At 35.1% G+C, this 23,791-nt stretch overlaps 1 pseudogene; it reads left to right on the forward strand.

Annotated features, from left to right (window-relative positions):
- The window catches only part of LOC102491071 (hsc70-interacting protein-like), a 123,300-nt pseudogene that overhangs the window by 38,430 nt on the left and 61,079 nt on the right, over positions 1–23,791 (forward strand).

Below are 23,791 nucleotides of genomic sequence, written 5' to 3' on the forward strand. Positions count from 1 at the left end.
TATTTCTTTTGAAATTAAAGTTCTCTTTAATATGGTATTTGAAATGATTTACTCTGTGCTTCTCCTTTGTTTCTTTTAGATATTTTCATTCACTTAAAATTATGATAATAAATATTAAAAGATCAGTCTATGTAAGAAAAGATCACTTGATACTAAAATTATAACTATAAAACCAAGGGCAGTAATAATATGGAAACTATGGCTAAATATAAAAAATATAAAAAGAAACTGGATTACAAAGTGTATTTTATAGCCACTTAAAGACTCACCTAACACAAATATTCAATTGTATGATATTTTATAATCTTCCTGTGTTAAAATTTAGCCTTTTTTGTAGATGCTATGTGCAAACTGTCCATTATTTCTACTTTTTAGTATTTGGAAAAAATTAAAGTAAGTCTGCAATCACAGCAGAAATAGTACATTTTGAGTAATTTTTTGGATTGCATTTTTCAGAATTTAGAAGAGGAAAATAATGTCTCTGGGGTGCTCTGCCTTCTAGAACATTATCTGTGCAGGTTGTGGCAGAAGGTTTCTGTCCATCAGTTTTGTCCCAATTCATGTATACTTAGGTGGAAGAGACAGAGCAAGAAATTGACCATCAAAGTGTCTAGCTGAGTGTTACCCTTGTTACACTAAATTCTGGGATCTACTAGAGCCTCAGTAATTGATACCCTGAGTTCTGGTTCTGTTTCACAATCAGTAGGGTGTCAGGCTGCAGTGCTGGAAGCCACATACCCAATTGCAATTTGGATCACTAGCCAGTTACCCTGAAAAACACTGGGTGGACATGTACATTTCCCAGGATCCTGTGGATCTGGAGGCCTCGGAGAAAGAGGTTGTGACATGACCAGACTCTGCTAGGGCATACTTGTCTATCCTTTTCTCTCTCCATCTCTTTCTAATGCACACACTCTCCATCATGAATAAAATATAAATATTTTCAAAAAAGAAATAACTGACCATCTACGTATGGATGTTAATGCTACAAAACATTACTAATTAGAAATCAGTTTATCCTATCATAGAATCCCCACAAGAGCAGAGATTTAGAAAGGCTTGTGTGTAGGCAACTTCATAATGTGATTTTAGGCCACAGACAGAAGTAAAGGAGATATAAAACAGAAGAAGGAAAAGTCAATGAGGAATGTGTGAATGCATTGCCACCAATATAGGGCACTGGTACATTCTCCCTTCTGGATCTTCTGTGAAACTTTATAAATGTGTCTCTGAACCACCCGCATAGGAGACACAAAGAGAAAGCATTATTAGGGACTTCTGTCTGATGTTGCACAAGATATCTTCACAGATGTAAAGTTATGAGAAAATGAAAATTATTTTATTAAAAATGCATATTCAAGAGAGAGCTTTAAAGAAGCACTAGAATAAAAGAAAACAAAAACAAACAAGAAGTGTGACTACGAAGCTACAGTGAGTGTTCTCAGCTTACACCAATAAGAATCTGGTTGGTGGGCCAGCAGGTGGCATGGTGGTTAAGACCCTGCATTCCCACATGGCAGACCATGGGTCAAGTCCTTGACCTGGTGGATTGAAAATCACATCAGAAACATACGCACATATGCCCAAGTCCTGAGAGTAGAATGAAGGAAAAGAATTTACAGCATGGTCAACTCCCCTGTGGGATGATTTCTCACTTTCCCTCTCCATGACTCTATTCAGCAAATGCACACATTTCACAGCAAAAACCTAAAAAAAACCAAAAACATATAGACTGAACCTCTGGAATACAATCCACCACTGCAATGGCCAAAGATAGGGCTAAATCAAGTCTCGCTAAGACAATGTGAAATAATACATGAAAGGTGTCCAAAATAATTTTTCACATGTTTCATTTTCTTTCATACCTTCTTCTAAAAGCCCGTTTAAATCAAAGATGCCAATTTCAAAAAAAGATGACAATGTACTAGCACTCATGTCATAGTAATTACACAATTTATGTACAAAGCTGTGGCAAATAATCAATCCTAATTGTGTCTAAAGGCAGATTCCTAATATCATAGAACTCACATAATACCATAATTTGATACTACATAAAAGAGAAGCTTGCTACTAAAGTATGAGAACTAAGACAGTGTGATGCTCTCATCAAAGATAATAGCTCATCTGCATATTCCATATTTTATAGACATTATTTAACTTATAATATTCTACTTAAAATAAGAAAAGATCAAGCAAACCCATTTGTGTTCTCATACAGCTTAATTCTCTCCTACATATTATGAAGTGTTTTATTTGTTTTTTGTTGTTGTTGTTAAGGAAGCAGAGAGAGCAAGCAAGAAAGAGGAAGAGTATGCATACGTATGTGAGAGGAGGGAGAGAGAGAGATTGATTACAAGTTCTTGCTTTGGACTTTTTCTTGAAAAAAAATGTTAAATGTGAAATAGCACTATGAAACACTTTACAGTCCATTCAGTTTCTTCTGGAAAATAATAGTTGGATTGAAATGAACACTTTAGAAGATATTTCATTTCTTGGCATTTAAAATCAATATTTTTCTCCCCGTCATGAATATTTTTTGGAGAAGGCTTGGCAGCTATTTTTGTTCATTGTAATTGTAGCTCTACCATAGGTGAAGATGGAACACCTTTCTCTCATTATTAAGAGCTTAGTAGCCCTGAGCTAAAGGCTGTGATTCTTCATGTCACCACTGTGGTGGCAAATAAGAATTCCCATTTAGTTTCTAGTAACCTCATTTGTCAAGAAGACTATATTTCAAGTTTATAAAGATTTAAGGCAAACAAAAAGCAGACAGCTAAATGATTCTTTGGTCATAAATTGCATTCATCTATTAGAGAAAAGTTAAACTAATAGGATATTAATTTTGCAGACACACGAACCAATTCAAATTTTATTTTAAAAATATGTGTGAAGTTAATTTAATTTTAAATTCATTCTCCATTAGTGATAGTTTCAATGTGGTGTTAATGGAAATAGTGTTTACATGAACCGTTTCCCAACCTAAGGAGATTTCAAGTTCTTTAAACTTTACTGTGAACACGAAAGTGAAAATATGCTAGCAGAATGTTCTGCATGGCAGTTTAAAAAGGTATTTTTAAGTAACAACTTTGAAATTGTTCTCAAGTCTTTCTCTATGCTTTCAGATTTAGCCTGAGTTGATCAAGAATAAAAGAAAAAAAAAAGGTCATGCTTTGAGAAACTTTAAATCTGTCTCAATCTTGAAATGACAAGCCTTTCAAGCCAAATGACTAAACCCTTCAGAGGGGGAGAAGTTCATGCTGGGTCCCTCAGTGCCTCAGATAAATTCAGGCTTCCTACTGATGCAGCTACGTGCTACTTATTTATGTAGCTTTCTTTCCTAATGTCTTGCTTATTATCTCAAAAGGGGGATATTAACTTCACATTTAGCATTGATGTAATTAAAACATCAGCAAAACCGTAAACGTACTAATGACGTTGCAAGTCAGGTTAACGTGTTATTTATGATTACTCTCACCAAACCCTCATTGCTCTCCTTTCACTTTCAGTAGTTGTTGCTCTTCTGAAGATGATGAAAATGCATGGATACCCTAATAAACATAATTTCTTTATGCCATTTTGGTATTTCATAGTTTTTCAGAACCTATCTGGTTTAATTGCAATGGTTAAATTTTCATGAATATTGCACTGACTTGGGACCAGCAGTTAGCGTAATGGCTATGTCGCTGGACTCCCACGTAGTCGACCGCGGTTCGAGTCCTGGACCCGGTGGCTTAAAACTCACGCCGGGCGCATGTGAGTGCGTCATATGAGTGCATGCCCAAGATCCCGAGAGGAGAATAGAGGAGAAGGGATTGTGGCGTGGCCATCCCCCCTGGGGGGGTGATCTCTCACTTTCTGTCTCTCTGTCTCGGGGTGCGTGGCCATCCCCGCTGGGAGGTGATTTATCATTTTCTGTCTCTCTGTCTCTCTGTCTGGCGAGCGCATGTGCCCTATAACAAAAATCTCTCCAAAAAAAGAAAAAAAAATTGCACTGATTTTCTACATTTTCAGTATGTTTTTTCATCAACCAATTGATTACATTATGTCTCAAACATGTGTATATTTGCATGGCAATAAGCAATGAGAAAACAGTGGAGAAATTAAACTCTTCTTATAACTTCTCTAGAATGTATCAGTAGAGATTCATTATCTGTTTTAACATCGTGTTTTATTATCCACATATCTGGGTACATTTGCAAATATTTTAACTCTAATATCATATTTAGATGCATTAAAATTTCCACAAAATCTTAACACTATTTTTCCAACTACTATTATTACTTTTCCTTGGAATCAAAAGTCTAGAACCAACCAGGTCAGAATTTGTAGCTTAAAATCTGTGTTTTGCAAAATATGCTTAATCTAGCTGCTAATGAACAGTTGTGCTACATTTTCCATCACAGAAAGAATTTCTATGTTTGACTCTCAAAATTCAGTGTACATAAAAGCATCTAGGCCTTGTTTTTGGAATGAGACCCAGGAAACAACATTTTTACCAGATACCTGGGAGTTAAAATAACATTTGGGAAATAATTTTGATTATGTTAAAGTTACACCTATCTACTTTGAATAAATAATTGTATTTTCTCTTTCATTCAAAAGTAATATAAATGGACCTCTGAAAATGTTACAATTACTGAAGATATATAGGGTGATGTGGTTGAATAAGCTAATACCTCATTCTTTTGGGGACTAAAGATAGAATACACCTGCAGTTAGCGTAATGGCTATGTCGCTGGACTCCCACGTAGTCAACCGTGGTTCGCGTCCCGGACCCGGTGGCTTAAAACTCATGCCGGGCGCGTGTGCGTGCGTGCCCAAGATCCCGAGAGGAGAATGGAGAAGGGATTGTGGTGTGACCATCCCCCCTGGGGGGTGATTTCTCGCTTTCTGTCTCTAATGTCTCTCTCTGTCTGTCTGGCGAGCGCACGTGCACTATAGTGAAAATCTCTCCAAAAAAAAAGAATACACCTGAAAATTTAATGTTTTATCTTTTTTTTTTTTTTTGGAGAGGTTTTTGCTATAGGGCGTGTGCACTTGCCAGATAGACAGAGAGAGACATAGAGACAGAAAGAGAGAAATCACCCCCCAAGGGGGATGGTCACACTGCAATCTCTTCTCCTCCATTCTCCTCGGGATCTTGGGCACACACGCACACGCACCCAATATTTTATCTTGATCCATCAATTAGTGTATTTTAAAATTTAAGACTACTGACAAAGCTAATGTGAGTTTAAGCTACATTGACAAAATTACACTATCCAAAATAAATAAAATGATAATTTATTCTTTTCTGCAAACTTCAGATTTTGCCTAGTATGTTGCTTTTGGTTCTAGATACCATACTTTAAAAACAGAGACAAATATATATCCATCCAGAGGAAAGCATCAGTAAAGTTAAAAAAATATCAGCAGAGACATAAGACTAGTAGACCTTGGATAACATCCTTAATGTCTTCAAAGTGGTTTAAAAAGTGGATAAAGAATCCATGTCAATTTGGAAGTTTAGTATTTTAATATTTTCACTACTCTTCTACAATTATTTTTTTGAACAATTATTATTTTGAGTTTGGTTATCCGAATGTTGGTAAACTGGGCAAAGGCTAGTTACTTCTTAACCAATGAAGACTGTCGGAGAGAATTTCAGATTATTCGAGATGAGAATATTTGAATAGACTTGATGGAATTCATTTATTCAACATCAATCATATTTTTGAATTTCAAAGAATAGAATCCTCTCCAACTAGGTTGAACAGAAAAAAGTCTGTAAGAGGACATTAGACAACTCACAGACTCTTTCCACTGGCTAGAAAGCAAGATTGCATTATGCAACCAGATTATTTGGCAATAACCCTGAATAAGTCTTCTATAAAAAGATAAAAAATTAAAAAATAAGAAAAAAAAAAAACCTGCATTAGGCATTGGCAGTGTGTTCTGCTCTCACCACTGTGGCCAATACCCCCTCATTTTAAACACAAAAAGTCTTGGATGGGACCATATGTACCAGCTCTGGATATTCTCATCCCCACACTCACCCAATCGCATACTCCATGCAGTTGCTTCCCTTGTTGTTCACTATTCCTCAGAAGTCTTATGTAGATACCAGTGATTGATAGAGGCTCAATCACATGTCTGTGCCCAGTTGCAAAGGAGGTTGGCAAAGCAGGTTCTCTGGCTTTTACCCAGGCAAGTGGGTTCATAATGGAGGTATTTCCCTAACATTATAAAGAAGATCTAAAGGTAGTGGTCAGGCTGAGGATACAAGGAAAAATCATTACAAAGTTCTGTTTATTGAGCAGTATGTGCTAGGCTTTTGCTTGGCCCTTATGTATGAAGTTAAAGGTTTAATATAAAGTAACTCTTAGAAATAGAGTTAATAGTTAAAAGTTACAAGGAAACAATCTCATCTCAATACCAATGAATAAATTTCTCATACGTTGTTTATATTTTAAAAACTTCACATTACAAAATTATCATTAAACATTGTTTTAATTTAAATACAAAACAGGATAGGGACTAGAAAATTTGGAGATAATAACAAAGTTATTTTCTTTCAGAAATCTTAATAATATGCTTATAAATGCATTTATAAATAAATGCACTTTATTATTGAAAGATAAAGACAACAGTTTAACAAAAGAGCAAAATAATTTAAATACTCATATTAAAAAATCAAGGAGAGAATACTCAGCTGTCCATAAAATCATACAGAATCAATAAGTTTCTGGGCATCAAAATAAATTGCAACACAATTTATAGGGCTTTGTGTTAAAAAGCAATGCAAAACTAGCAGGTGGCATAGTGATTAAGGTGCTGGGCTCCCATATGACTGACCTTGGTTTGTGTCCCATTCTCAGAAGCTTGAAACTCACACCAGGGGTGTATGCATATGCTCCCAAAATCCAGAGACAAGCATGAAGGGGAAGGATTGAAGTGTGATCATCTCCCCTGAGGTGAGCAATTTCTTTCTCTCTGTCTCTCTGGTGAGCATACATGCCTATAGCAAAAAAAAAAAAGACATAAAAAAGCAGCACAAGGCTAGTTGTGCATACAGTCAGAAAAAGCAGATATTGATTCTTACTCTATTCACACAAACACTTCACCTATGCATAAGATAACTCAATTTCAACTGCAGATATATATATGCCATAAATATGTATACATATATATATATGCACAAATATACAGTGTCATGTACAAAGTATGGTTTTAGTTAACTAATAAAGCAATATAAAGAGTGATAAAAAAAGAGTGATGGAGTCTCAAGGTTAATAATAATAATAGCTAATTACTTTTTAGAGTTTACTGTAGGCCAATAGGAGGTTGTAATTGCTATTAAGGTGCTGGACTCCCAAGTGGCCACCTGTGGGTTTGAGTTCCAAGCCCAGTGGCTTGAAAATTATGCCAGGCACATGTACATGCATGCTCAATATCCCAAAAGGAAAAAGGATTGGAATATGGCCATGCCCCTGGTTAGTAATTTCTCACTTTTTCTCTCTGTCTCTCTCTCTGTCTCTGGTGGGTGCACACAACTTACAGCAAAATAAATAAAAACCTTCTATGAACTAAGCATTGTTGCTATTTTTATTTAAAGACAGGTAATAGTTTCCTTCTGAAAGCTTATAATTCACATATCTGGGATCAGAACAAAATAAGTTGGACCTCAAATTTGGTTTTGTGTCCATTACTATGCTCTATGGTCTCTAAGTAACTAACTTAGTAAATGATGAGATCTTCTTCAGTAATAAGTCATTTTGCTTTAGTGTATCAGGAATAAGTTGTAAGTAAGCTTGAGATTAATCCCCTCAAGTGTAGACAGCTTTGCACCTTCATAACAGAATAGGGTGCTTAGTATCAACTAACAAGGAAGTATGATTTCAAAAGACAAATATTTCTACGTATAGGGTAACCACAACAAAGTTGTCAAACACACATTGACATTGTCTGGATCACTATGAGTTTGAAATTAAAGTTTCTGGGAACACTTACACAGGCTTTAAGTTGTAGAGTAAAACCTCCTTTACTTCCCCAAAGCTTTCACAAGCTTTGATACACAGAGAGTTGTGTGAGAACTGATACTTTATGGACTTCAAGTAAAAGGTTGTGTTTTAATGCATTAAGCAGAAATAACCCATGCAGAGGAACTTTGGATATTAACCCAATTCAGCAAAGACATAGCTTCCATGACGAGACATACTTGAAAGCTGGAAACTGCACTCTGAACTTCTATACTACATTCTCTACTCCAAGTCCCTGGAGAAGGGAAGAATGCAAGATCTTCTCTTGTTCTGAAATAAAGTTGTCAGAGGACAGAGTGCCTTAATTGACTTCTAAGTTACCTTTAATTAAATTTATTCTAAAGTGAAATGAGGGGCCTCAAGAGGTACAATGCTTTAAGTTTCTCAAAGAAAATTCAACAGACACTCTAAGTACTAAGAACTTTATTAATTTAATCTCTAAATCTCTGAAACTCTATGAATAATAGGGAAAAATGTTGTTCTTTGGTATCATTTAAAACAAACATGTTTCATATCTATGAGGAGGATTCAGATTCCAGGAGAAGTGAATGATAATGTCATTTAATTCACCAAATTACATACATTATATCACATTTGTTGGAGAGCCATTAGAGCCATGTGAAAAGACCTCTCTCATTAATAATGTTCATAGTGAACCTTAGTCTCCAATTATGGCATCATAAACCAGTAAAAATGTAACTATTTGCATTGCCTCTTATACTTTAAAAAATAATATAATCCGTAATTATTTTAGCTCAAAATTACAGTGTAAACAGTACATATTTATTAGAAATTAGCCCCTTTATATGAAGGGAATAATTATTTTAAATTTAGAAACAAAGCTGTAAATGTGAGTGAGAAACAATGTCCTAAAAATACAAGCACTTGAACTCCAATGAGTTGTAAGAAAAGTCAGGCTATGAAAGAGAGACATTGTATGTCTCCACTTAACATATACTGACTGTCCCCACTCTATGGTAGAAACTAAAAGACTGGATGACACAAAAGTATTAAAAATTGTTATGGACGCTAGAGACAAAGTGGAAGGAGAGTGTAGGAGGGGAAGAGCATAGGGAAGGAAATTTGGAGAAAATAATAAAGAAGTAAGAGATTTATGGAACACAGATATGGTTTACTATCTGTAGATGAGGATGTATGTGGTATTCTCAGTTGGGCTGGACTGAGGTATATATCATGCTGGGTAAAGTCTCTTTACAACCTAAATGATGTATAGTGATTGACTGTATAAATAATAATAATAATAATAAATAAATAAAAATGCAAAAAAATGGAATATCATATAGCCAGTAAACTAATGTAGGGGGATATAAAATGACCTGGGAGAGCATCATACTAACAATATACTCAACAAAACAGTCTTCTCATTGGATAGAAACTTCTAGAATTCACCCATATGTTAATATTAGTTAATTCTGGATTTGGAGATTACACAAAATTTCTGTTTTCATCTCTAGAGTTTCTATGTGTTCTGTTATTTTCTGTTAAAAATTAGTTATCTTTGTAATTAGAAAAAAATGGAATAAAAAGAAGAAATAAGTCTTAAAACAGAAAAAAGAAAAAAAATAATGACTGGTTAATCATAAGTTAAGAGAGTGCCAACACTACCTTTAAGAAGAAAATGTCCGGGACCAGCAGGTGGTGTGGTGGTTAAGGCGCTGGACACTCCCACATGGCCGACCAGGGTTTGAGTCCTGAATCTGGTGGCTTGCTTTCTCACTTCCTCTCTCTCTCCCTCTCAACCTCTGTCTCTCTCTGGTCAAATTAACAAATAAATGAATAAATAAATAAAATAAAATAAAATAAATTAAAAAAAAAGAAGAAGAGCATGTCCTACAGTTACTTAATCTGCAGAAAATTGCAGTTAGAAAGAAAGAGAATTTTTTTTTAAATCTGGGACATAAAAATTAGTACATACGAAGGCAACACTCTCAAGAATGAGGACATAGGGGATTTTTTATGATCATATATAGTCATATATAATATCAGGATTTTTTATTTAAGCAGAACTAACATATAAACATGGAAAATGTAAATATTTAGTAGATTTCAAAATATATGCCTATCTTTTGTTCTAACAATATAGTGAATTAGATACCTTTTTAAAATTTTTCAATATAAATTACATAGACTATAGAAGATAAAAAAATCCTTTTAGGGATATATATATGTATGCACACATATATATATTTATATTTACATATAAATATATCAAATATATATAATATTAAATAAAATAAATATCCCTAAAATCTAAAAACAATGATAGAGATAAAAAGCAAACAGCACAATTATGCTGATATTTAGTGCTGATGAAACTATGAGAAACAGAAAAAAAATTGGGTACTAGAATTGGAACTGACACATGCTTTGCATAAAATAAGGACTCTTGAAAAGCTATTTAATCTGTGAAAACATTATTCTAATAATGAGCCAGCTAGTGTAATGGTGGTTAAGAAGGCTGGATCCCACAAGTCTAATTGTGTGAATCAAGTCCAGATCCTGTGGCATACAGGTGCACCAGGTACGTAAGCATAGTGCCCAGGGTCCCAAATGGAGCGAGAACTGAAGGAGAGGGAATTGTGGCACATTTACCCCCTGGGGGGGGTGCTTTTTTACTTTTCCTCTCTCTCCCTCTCCTCCTTTCTTTGTCTCTTTCTTGTGAGCACATACACTCTGGCTAATTAAGATTAAAAAAAAATTCTAATCACAAACTCAGAAAATCAAAGATATTTATCTACATGGGGATTAGGGATGCAGATTGGGAGAGTAATATCTTCATAATTACTAGTTTTCCAATCCAGGAATTCAAGTTCAAACATATTACATAGAAGATCAGAGAAGTTTTAAGCTAAGAAATTTTCTCAAAGTTGGCTTGGACTATTAGCAACCTAGACAACCAGGCTAAAATAACTATGTATTTTTTAAGTCAACTCAAGGCTTGTAGAGTTGTCACAGAAAGTATCCACCAAAATTACACAATGAATAATGAAAAAATCAACATAAATAAATCAGGAGAAACAACAAATAGCAAAAAAAGAGACAATTCTCAAAAAAAGATCAGGTACAGAATATAAACTATCTAAATTTATATTCAAAATTATAATGTAAAATATGTTCTCTGTTTAAAATGTTCAAGTATACAAAAAAATGGCATACAAAATAAAACTAAATATTATCAAAATAAAAGAGAGAGCCAAATATAATATTTAACGAAAAATCATAGCATTACAAAATGCAATGTTTACATACATAGTTGAAGACACAAATTTATTTTTTTATTTTAAGAAAAACTGTGGCAAATATAAAAAAGTTATTAAAATTTTGAAAATAATAAGAGAATGTATAATAAATATTAAATGAGATTCCCAGAAAGAAAGACTAGGTTGTAGCAAAAATATTCAAAGAGATAGTGTCTAAGATAATATATTTATCATATTGATGAAAGACATAACTTCTCTAAAAATCAAATCTCAAGCAGAATAAAAATACATATTCATATCATACATATTATAAAAAGATTACATAATATCAAAGATAAAGGCAGATATATTTTTTATAGAGAGCTTTTTTTGTTGTTGTTTTAGGGTACATGCAGCAGTCACTGGAAAGACAGAGACAGAAAGACAGAAATCATCGCCAGGGATATGGTCACAACACAATCTCTTCTCTTACAATCTCCTCCAGAAATTTTGTGTACACACACACATGCACCTAGAGTGTTTCAAGCCACAAGGTCCAGGACTCGAACCACAGTCAGCCATGTGAGAGTCCAGTGATGTAAACACTATGTCATCTGCCCATCCCAATAAAAACAGATATTTAAATTAGAGATCAAAAGCAAATAAATAAATTTGTTGGCTTTCAAATATAACAATTAAATCAATGCCAAGAACAAGAGTCAATTTTTTTCAAAATGTAGAATGATATCTTCGATCTACTGAGAGAAAATAATGTCAACATTAGATTTTATACCTAGATAAACTATTATGAAAGAACAAGGGAAAATATGTTTGCAATTATATATTTTATATTTATATAAACTTAACAAAACATGAGAGTTTACCACTGGAAAATAACTAATAAATGTCTTCTAAAAAACTGTATTTTAAAAAAAGTGTCTATTTTGGGACCAGCAGTTAGCATAATGACTATGTTACTGGACTCCCAAGTAATTGACCGTGGTTCAAGTCCCAGACCTGGAGGCTTAAAACTCATGCCGGGCATGTGTATGTGCATGCCCAAGATCCTGAGAGGAGAATGGAGGAGATAGGATTGCGGCATGGCCATCTCCCCTGGAGGGGGGGGTTACTCCCTTTCTGTCTCTCTGTCTCTCTCTGTCTGTCTGGAGAGCACACACACCCTGTAGTGAAAACCTCTCCAAATAAATAAATAAATATCTTAAAATTATAAAAGTTCATTAAAAGATGAAAAAACAAATATTGCAGTTGAAGGTATATGATAGAATAATAACAATAATAAATATAAAAGAAATATAAGAAAACACATACAAACTACAAAAGAGAAAATTTAAGAAAATAATCATAGAAACTGCAATACAAAGAGAAAGAAAAATTATGGTTAAAATAGTCACAAATGCATCAGTAAAAAGAAATATAAATTAATTACACTTGCCAATTAAAACCAAGATTAGAAAATTCCTACCCTGTGTTGTTTACAAGACATCATATATAAAAGTTAAAGTTTTAAGTAGAATTTTAACCCAACAAGGTTAGTACACATAAAAAAAAAAAAATTACAGGTCATTCTCATGTGGACTACAAAATCAATTCCAAAATGATTGTAGGTCTAATTGTCAGATAAAAAAATATTAAAGTAGACTCATTTTAATATAAAATAATACTAATAACCTTGGACAAGGAAAATACTCCTTAAAGAAAACTCAAGAAACATTTTTAAAATTACAGGTAAATTGGATTTTATTCAATTAAGAATCTCTATTTATCAAAAGAAGTCCTCAGCACAATGACAAAGCAACCTTCAAATTGAGATATTTTAATTTATATGTTTAATAAAAGACACTCCTAAAAATCAAAGAAAATAATAGAATGAAGAAGAAACCAAATTGGCCAAATGAAAGCATCCAGCACTCATCTCTGCAAACAAAGTGTAAAATAAAGAATAATTTCTTGGACACATTTTGACTGGCATTTCTAAGGAAGAACACTTGAAATTATCCAGAAAATCTGAATTTTTAAAAAACATTGATAATAGTTAAGAAGCAACATAGACAAGAGACCGTGGGACAGCAGGTGGCATAGTGGTGAAGGCACTGTACTTTCACATGGCCCACTGCGGTTCCAGTTCCAGATCTGGCCGCTGGAAATCACACTGGGAGTGTTTGTGCTTCCAAAATCCCGAGATGAGACTGGAGGAGAAGGGATTGCTGCATGATCATCCACCTTCAGGGGTGATTTCCCACTTTGTCACTCTTTGTCTCTCTGGCAAGCCCACACACCCTGTAGCAAAAAACTCTTCCTCTAAAAATAAGAAATAAAAATAGAGAGAGAAAGAGAGACTGAAGCACTCCGTTGACTGAGATAAATTGGCAAGCTGAAATCAGTGAAATTTTACTAACCCCATCTTCCAGGACTCAAGCAGCAGCTAAGCAACACTATTTTGAGGACAGAATAACTGCATAAGTAAACCTACACCTAGGACCAATGGCTTGCAAAGTCTTCATATCCCTGCAAACACACTAAAATCCTGAGATCTCTGAGGATAGGTACAGAAACAATCCCAGCTAAACTGAACAATAGGGCCATGACTCTAGCACCTAAGGCCATACAGTATTATACATTTTAGAATGTATGCAGCAGGAGCACTTCTTCAAGGAACAAAGCACGGCATGTGAGCACTCCTATAGTGCTGATCTGCAGAAAAGACTGAGTAAAAAAGACATTCTGTCTCACTGACTAGCAGGTCTATAGTCCCACACCCACTCTCCCAGACTTGAATTCTGGAAATAGCTCCTTGACCCACTTTTGTATCTGCAGCACAGCTTCTTGGGATTTCTCTAAACTGTAAGTGTGTGAGGAGGAGATGGGATGGGTGTTAATAGAGAGGATAGAACCAATGATCCCTACTAATGGGGAGAGAAGAGGAAACAGGTTCACAGAGCACAGGTCCACCCAGAGTCACTCTTGCACACTTGCTGTCATCTGCCATTGCCACAGTGACCCACCAAGTGTCCCTACCCATCTTTCAGTGCTATAGAGACACTTTTAGAGCCATGAGCCACATCAGTAATAGCGCCCATCCTTCTCTCCTCCAAAAACCTTTCTAGAAAAGTACTATAAATGTAGAAACTCCAGATGCTGGAGCAGACAGTTTTTTTCCTATCTCCAGGGAGCACAGACAAATGAAAATCTAAACAACTAGCCACCCCCTAAGTCACAACATTTCAACTGGCACACACATCCTTATTGTGTGCAACCCATTTAAAACAAAATATATTACTTATTTTAAGTATATACCCCCACCTGGCTAACTAATCAAGAGGATGACTCCCAAGTCATCCATAAAAGCTGAGAACCCAGGCAAATACCTAACAGGGGAGCATTTGTCTTTGGCTAAAGGAATCTTCCTTCTTTACAGGAAGAATTGAGTACTTTGCTAAGTATGAACATGGGGAAACAAAAAATATGAAAATCAAGAAAATATTTGTCCTTCAAAATACTATATTAAGTCCTCACTAACAATGAACAAAATACATGAAATCACAGAAATATCAGAAACAGTTTTCAGAGTATTGATCATAACAAACATCAATGAGATGAAAGAAAATACAGACTAACAATTCCAGGAAATGAGAAAAACAATTTATTATATGAAGAAGCAATTCAACAAAAAATAAACATATGTCAAAAGAATCAAACATGGACCATCAAGTGGTGTGGTAGTTAAGGCACTGGACTCCTAAATGGTCAACCACAGTTTGAGATCCAGACACAGTGGCTCAAAAATCATGCCAGGCACATATACATGTGTTCCCAAATCCTGAGAAGAGAATATAGAGAAGGGATTGTGGCATGGCCATCTCTCCTGAGGTGGTGACTTCTCACTTTCCCTATTAATGTCTGTCTCCAGAAGTGCATGTTCCTATGGCAAAAAAAAGGGGGCGGGGGAATAAAGAATCAAAGACCCTAAAGATCCTGAAGATGAAGGTTACAAATACCTTAAACTGAAAATTCTCTACAAAACATCAATAATAGATTAATGCAGAAGATATCTATATGTAATGATAACCTTTAAAATAGCCCAAATCATCAAGATGAAAGAAAAACAGTCATTAAAGATAAAGATACAGGAAATTTGGGACACTTAAGTGACCAAATAGCTGTATAATATGTACCCAAGAAGATGAAATGATGGGAAAAGATAACAGAAAAATCTATTTCATGAAGTAGTAACTAAAATCATCCCAAATATAAAGAAAGATACAGACATCAAGCCCCAGTAAATTCGAATGGTGCCACATAGATCCAACTTAAGAAGACACTCTCCAAGGCACATCAGAGTCAAATGCCAAACATCAAAGATAATGGTAAGATTCTAAAATGACTAGAGATATGCATTAAGTTAACTACAAATGATACTCTCTCAGATTAACATCAGGCCTCTCGGCAGAAAACTTATATGCCAGGTGAACTGGAATGACATATTCAAAATAGTGAAATAAAACATTTTCAGTCAAGAATACTATACCCATCAAAACTATCATTCAAATTGGAAGGTGAAATAAAATCATTTCTGAAAAGCTGAAGTAACTCACCAATATTATACTGACTCTTAAGAAATAACTGAATTTGGAAATGAAAAAAAAGATAAATATCACCATAAAATGCATAAAAGTGTAAAACTCATCAGTGGAACCATTACACAAAGAAAGAAAAATTATTTAATTTCTACACTGTGAAAAAGTTCCAAACATGAAAGTTAAAAAACAGAAGAAAATAAGAAAACACAAGTCTACCAGAAATGAACCAATAAAATGACATTATTTCATTAAATAACCTCATTGAATGTAAACACATTAAACTTCCCGTGGTGGTTAACATGTCTGGATCCCACATAGACAACTGCGTAGTTCAAGTTCCAGACCCCATATCTTAAGAAATATCCCATGTGCATGTGCGTGTATACCGAAAATCTCAAAAGGAGGGAGAAATGGAGAAGATGGGATTACATTGTGACCTTATCCCATGTGGGTGCTTTAGCTTTCTTACTGTTCCTTTCTGTTTTACTTTTCTTTGTCTCACTTCTGTGAGTGTATTTTCCCTCTGGCAAAATTAAAAAAAATAAATAAACTGAAGACTTTAAAAATCTATGATTTAAAAATTATTTTAAATAGATATAAATACTTAAGTAGATATTAATACATATTTTAAATCAGTTTTTTAAATGTAGCACTCTATATTCTGCTTATGAAGAAATATATTTCATCTGCAAGAACACACATGAATTGAAACCAAAATGTTAGAAAAAGTAATTCTATGTAAATAAAAACAAAACAAAACAAAGCAGAGATGCTGTCCTAATATTAGACAAAACATATTTAAGCTAAAATATGTAAAAAGAAACTAGGAAAGTCATTATATACTATTAAAGAGAACAGCTCACCATAAAGATATAAAAGTATGAATATTTATGCATCCAACTTTGGAGCACTGAAGTACACAAAGAAAAGACTGCTATACCCAAAGGGAATTATAGGCTCTAACACATTAATTGGTGATTTCAACAATCACACTCATCAATGAATCACCTAGACAAAATTAAACAAAGAGACACTGTAGTTAAATGATACTATAAACCAAAGAGAACTGAAGGATAGCTCAAGAACATTTCACCACCCTGCCAAAAAACAACAAAAACGAAAACTATCAAAATAAAAAGCATTTCACACAACAAATACAGAATATGCATTTTGTTTCAACTGCACATTAAACATCTTGTAAGAGTGATTACAAGGGGGCATAAGACAAGTCCTCCCAAAGTTAAAAAAATAATAATAATATCTAGCAACTTTTCTGACCACAATAGAATAAAACTTGAAATAAACAATAAAAATAACTTTTTGAAAATAGTTTTGCCACAGGGCATTTGCACTCACTGGACAGAGACAGAGAGAGAAAGAGAGAAAGTGAGAAATAACCTCCAAGAGGGAATGACCATACTATAATCCCTTCTCCTCCATTCTCCTCTGGGGATTTTGGGCATGCATGCACATGTGCCTAGTGTGAGTTTCAAGTCACAAGATCTGGGACTTGAACTAAGGTAGGCCATGTGTGAGTCCACTGCTTTACCATACACCACTTGCTGGCCTTATAAAAATAACTTTTGAAAATACAAAGGACATGGAAACCAAAAGACATGCTCCCTAATGATTTCAAAACTAATGATGAAATTAAAAAAATTTTGAAACAATAATGAAAAGACAATTCTGGGGAACCAGCAGTTAGCAAAATGGCTATGTCACTGGACTCCCACAGTAGTCGACCGCAGTTCGCGTCCCGGACCCGGTGGCTTAAAACTCACGCCAGGCGTGTGTGCGTGCGTGCACAAGATCCCAAGAGGAGAATGGAGGAGAAGGGATTGTGGCGTGACCATCCACCCTGGGGAGTGATTTCTCGCTTTCTGTCTCTCTGTCTCTCTCTGTCTGTCTGGCGAGCGCACGTGCCCTATAGCAAAAAACCTCTCCAAAAAAAGACAATTCTGAAAACATCTCTGGGAAACAGCAAAGCTAAGAGTGAAGTTTTTAGCAATTAGTGCTCACAAGAAAATTACAGAAGGGTGGTAAATAAATGACTTAATATTGTTTGTAAAAATATTGGAGAAACAAGAAGTGAAACCCAGAAGTAATATTAGTGCAAAATATTAGTGCAAAAGTAATTGCAGTTTTGTATCATGAATTTTAAATCATTATAACTGGGCTCAAACACATCTTTTTAATCAAAATTGGAACCAGTACAATTAATAAATTCTTTGCCAACAAGAAGTAAGTTTGTTGGGAACCAGCAGTTAGCGTAATGACTATGTCGCTGGACTCCCACGTAGTCGACCGCGGTACGCATCCCGGACCCGGTGGCTTAAAACTCACACCTGGCGCATGTGCGTGCGTGCCCAAGATCCCGAGAGGAGAATGGAGGAGAAGGGATTGTGGTGTGACCATCCCCCCTGGGGAGTGATTTTTCGCTTTTTGTCTCTATGTCTCTCTCTGTCTGGCGAGCGCACGTGCCCTATAGCAAAAATCTCTCAAAAAAAAAATAAAGAAAAAAGAAATAAGTTTGTTTAACCTGTAGTGCAAATTCTGTGCTTCAGGATTTCAGGATTCAAAGAACTACTAAAAAGCATCTTCTGCACTGCTGGTTGTAGAAGCATTTTCCCTGCAAAAACTTGTCAAGATGCTTGAAGAAGTGATAGTTGGCAGGGCCGGCAAGTGGCATGGTGGTTAAAGGCGCTGGACTCCCACATGGCCAACCACGGTTCAAGTATCGGACCTGGTGGCTTGCTTTCTCACTTCCTCTCTCTCTCTGTCTCTCTCTGATCAAACTGGAAAATAATAATGATAATAATAATAAATAAAGTTAAATAAAATAATTCTAGAAGTGATAGTTGGCAAGAGGTAAGGTTATTATGACAGTTGAAGCAAAACTTTGTAGCCCACTTTTTCAACTTTTCTTTCTTAAATATCAAATATTTATATTTACTGAATTACAACAAAAATCTCACTGTTTTTTTCTTTTTTTTTTTTTTTTTGGAGAGGTTTTTGCTATAGGGCACATGCGCTCGCCAGACAGAGAGAGACATAGAGACAGAAAGCGAAAAATCACCCCCCAGAGGGGATGGCCACGCTGCAATCCCTTCTCCTCCATTCTCCTCTCGTGATCTTGGGCATGCACGCACACGCCCCGGCATGAGTTTTAAGCCACCGGGTCCAGGACACGAACTGCAGTCAACTACAAGGGAGTCCAGCGACATGGACATTATGCTAACTGCTGGTCCCAAAATCCACTGTGCTTTTCTAAGAAATACCATTTGATATCTATTCCAAAAGGCTGAGAGTTCAATAATTATTCTTAATAATTTAACAAATGTTTCCTAGGACTTAATAGTCAACATAATCTTAATGGCTAATGTATTGAATCATCATAATTAACAAATTAGACCTTTTCTACTCTTAGAGCTCAACCACATGTTTAATATTCTTCCCTCATTGCCATTATTGGGTTCTTTTATGGATCTTCTCTAAGCTGAAAAAGGAGGATTGGAAAGGGGATGCTCTCTGGACTGTCAACTTTGTTTCCACTTAGTTATTGGACAAAACTGAAGACAATTGGTTGTATGAAGTGTGGTTGGGTGTTGTCAAGGAGAAAAATGGGGCCCTTTCTGCTGACCAATGTCAGCTGCAGGTGTTTAGTTTTCAGTTCATCTTACTGATTTGCTGAGCACACTTCTCAAATGTAATGGATTCACTGGGAATCAGAAAACGGTAGTGGATCAGACCCCACCAAACAGCAACCATGACCTTATTTTGGTACAAGTTTGGCTTTGGGAAGTGCTTCGGAGATTCTTCTCAGTCCAACAACTCATCTGGTCTCTGTTGGTTGCTGTATAAAATCCACTTTTTGTTGTGCATCACAATCTGATTGAGAAAGGGCTTCTTGCTGTGTACAACAAAAGAAGATGACACTTCAAAATCATGATTTTTTTTGGTCACTTTATGAGGCACCCACTTATTGAGCTTTTTCACCTTTCCAATTTGTTTCAAATGCAGAACAATCATAGAATGATTGATGTTGAGTTCTCTGGCAACTTCTTGTGTAGTTGTTAGAGAATTATCTTGGATGATTGCTCTCAATTGGTGGTTGTCAACTTCCAATGGCCTGCCACTACACTCTTCATCTTCAAGGCTCTCATCTCCATCTTCTTGGACCACTACTGCACTGAACATTCATTAGCAGTTCCTGTGCCAAGGCATTATTGAGGTTGAGTTGTTGCTGCTGATTTATGACCTATTTTGAACTTGAGTAAGAAAATTATTCGAATTTGCTTTTTTATCTAACACCATTTCCACAGTCTAAAACACATATAAAATAAACAGTAAGTAATATCACTAGCCAAAAAATGCAAGAAATATGCATTAATATGATGTATAACATAACCACATTTATTTATGAATGTACTTTGACAATGCAAAACTGCAATTACTTTTGCACCAACCTAATAGAAAAAAAATAAATAATAAAGATATAAGCAAAAATAGAAAGAGCTCAGATAGAAGCCACTTAAATATGACGAGTACTTAATGCAATTTTTTTTTGCTCATCTAATCCACATTACATGCTGAATCTCTGGGACAAGTAACTTGTCTCTACAGTTTACAAGTCTCCAGATCAAGAGGTACCACATCCACAGGGTCAGAACTGGTCTTGAGTTCAATGCTATGCTTGGATGAGCATTCGAGGTACTAAGAAGAGTGTAAGTATATTTACATGTAGGAGGAATGCAAGCAATTAAAATCAGAGGCAAACTGATTGCAATAATAACCCAAGTTAATGTCTTTATCCTGTATCATGTATCAATACCTTAGGTAGCGTGATCAGAGAGGAAATTGCACTACTCCTCTCATCAAGATACAGGCTGAGGTCAGCTCATAGTGCAGCAGTTAAGCATAGTGTACAGAGTGGGATCCCACATACCCAACTGAGGTTCAAATCCCAGCCCTGGTGGCTTGAAAAACACATTGAACACATGTGCATGTGTGTACCAAATCCTGATGAGATGGAGAAATGGAGCAAACGGAAAGGAGTGTGGCCACATTCCATTGCTGGGTGCTTTTTCCTCTTTTCCATTTCTGTCTGATACTTGTACATGTACCCTGAGAAGGAGAGAGAGAGAGAGAGAGAGAGAGAGAGAGAAGAAAGGGTATGGAGGCTAGTCCCCTACCCATTGGATTTGGTTTAACTTGCTACTTGCATCTACCAATGGTAGATGGTGGAAATAATACTTTGCCAGTCCTCTACCCTAAGAATTTTTTTATACTTTTATTTTCCTTAGAATCCTTCCTTCACATGAATACAGGCTTGACTAACCTACTGCACAATAAGAGGTAAATGCCTCAATTGCCACTGTCATCCCTAAGCCAATGACTGTAGAAGGAATCAACTCCCAGAAGCAGAGCCACCTAGCCAATTTTGAGCTGACTGCAGATGCAGAAGGGACCATGCTAAAGACCAGATGAATCACACAGCCAAGCCCAGTTGCAAATACCCAGCCTGAAGAATTGTAAGCTAAATAAATGCTATTGCTTTAAGCTAAAATAAAAAAAATAAGTAAATATATATAAAATATAAGCAAAAATAAATAGAGACCAAGAGCAATTAAAAACTAATCAATTAAATGAAAAGCTAGTCTTGTGAGAGATTAATGAAAATTGACAAATCATTAGTTAGACTATAAAAATTATAGATAAGAGCCAAATAACTATAATCTGAAATGAAAAGTGGGACATTAAAAAAGATACTAAAGAAATGCAAAAGATTATTATGAAATACTGTGAAAGATAGCACACCAGCAGATGGGGAAAATCTAAAATAGATGAATAAATTTCAGGATAGAAACAGTAAACAGATTTAAATGGGAAGAAATAGGAACCATAAGTAGACCAATAGCAAGTAACAAGATTGATCAGTAATAAATAGTTTCCTAACAATGGAAAACACATGGCCTGATGGTTTCACTACAAATATCTATGAATCTTTTAAAGAAGAATTAACATAAATTCTTCTCAAACTATTTCAGAAGAGCCAAATGGAAGGAACACTCCCTAATTTATTTTACATATTATATAACAAAGAAAAAAAAGAAAGAAAGCTACAAAACAATAAATCTGATGATTATAGATGACAACATTTTTAACAAAATTGTAATCCAATAACAATTAAAAAGATGATAAATCATGATCAAGTAGGATTTATTCCAGGAGTGCAAGGATGGCTCAACACACACACACACAAATGAATGTAACATATCACATTAGGATAAGTAAAGACAAATATTATGTGAGCATATCACTGATGCAGAAAACGACATTTAATAAAATACAACTTCCCTTCATTCTTAAGGCTCTCTATGAAGTAAAACTAAAAGATATCTTTCTTAACACAATAAAGGCAATATCAAAGCTAACAGATAACATGTTACTGAATTGGAAAATTTTGAAAGATTTTTCACTTAAAAATGAAACAAGACAGAGATGCCTTGCTTTTGTCGTTCCTCGTCAGTTTTGTAATGGAAGACCTGGTCAATATAATCAGACAAAGGAATGAAATTACAGACATAGTTATGGTTTGACTAGGCCCTCCAGAAATTTATGTGCTGGGCCTTCATTTTGCCATCTGTATTAAAAAGGTATCACCTTAAAAATAAATTCCTTCATGGTGTCCCAGGGTAAGATCTAGTGGATATTGATATATTTGTGATGACTGCATCATGGGGGCAACAGTCTCATGAAGAGATTAATAATGTCTTTTGATGAGAAAGGGCTACTCTTTATGAGAGTTGATTGTTGTGAAAGAAAGATCAGTTAGGATATATATAGATCCCTCTCTACATGTACCTACCATTCTCTGTGCTTCCATCAGCAGCGCTGGGGTTGTAGGATTTGGACCTTTTCAATTATCAGTATCATAAGTTTTTAAATGAACTTTTATCTTCTTTATAAAATCATTCAAGTTTTAGGTATTATAGCTAGAAAAGCAAAACCAAGACAGCATCCAAATTAGAAAGGAAGCAAGTAAGTTGTCCTTATTTGCAGATGATATTATTATATATGATTATTTAGAAAAACTTGAGACCAACATATGGCATAATGATTATGTCGCTGGATTCCAACATAGTTAATGATGGTTCAAGTCCCAGAACTGACAGCTAAAAATCATGCCAAACGTGTGCATGCATGCCCAGGATCCTGAGGAGAGGATGGGAGAGCAGGGATTGCAGCGTGACCATCTCCTCTAGGCAATGATTTCTCACTTTCTGTCTCTCTATCTCTCTTTATATCTTTAGAAGGCAAGTGTACCCTATAGCAAAAATATCTCTCAAAAAAAATCTAAAAAAATGTAAATCCACCAAAAACTCTTAAATGTGATGAACAAATTCAGCAGTTACAGAAAACAAAACCAACACACAAAAATATGTAGTATTTTGTACACTAACATTGAAAGGACTGAAATAGAAATGAAGAGATCAATCTTGTTAATTATGGCTACAAAAAAATAAGATACCTACAAGTAAATCCAGGCAAAAAAGTGAAAGATTTACTATAAAAGTTACCAAAAAATAAATTAATTAATTAAAATATTATTAAAATATTGAAAAACATTGTTGTCAATGGATAGAAAGAATTAAAATAGGAACCAGCAGATGGCATAATGGTTATATCACTGGACTCCCACATAGGTGACCACTGTTTGAGTCTGACATCCAGTGGCTTAAAATAGCCTGGCATGTGTACATGCATGCCCAAAACCCTGATGGGAGAACGGAGGAGAAGAGATAGTGGTGTGGCCATCACCCCTGTAGGTTGATTTCTCACCTTCCATCTCTGAACGCCTCTCTGTCTCTCTGGCAAACATATGTGCTCTATAGCAAAAATCCCTTGAAAAAAGAAATAGCATTAATGCAGTTAAAATGTTGATACTACTTAAAATAATTTACAGTTTCAATGA

This window comes from Tupaia chinensis, unplaced genomic scaffold (assembly GCF_000334495.1).
Source record: "Tupaia chinensis unplaced genomic scaffold, TupChi_1.0 Scaffold000478_3, whole genome shotgun sequence".
NCBI lineage: Eukaryota > Metazoa > Chordata > Mammalia > Scandentia > Tupaiidae > Tupaia > Tupaia belangeri.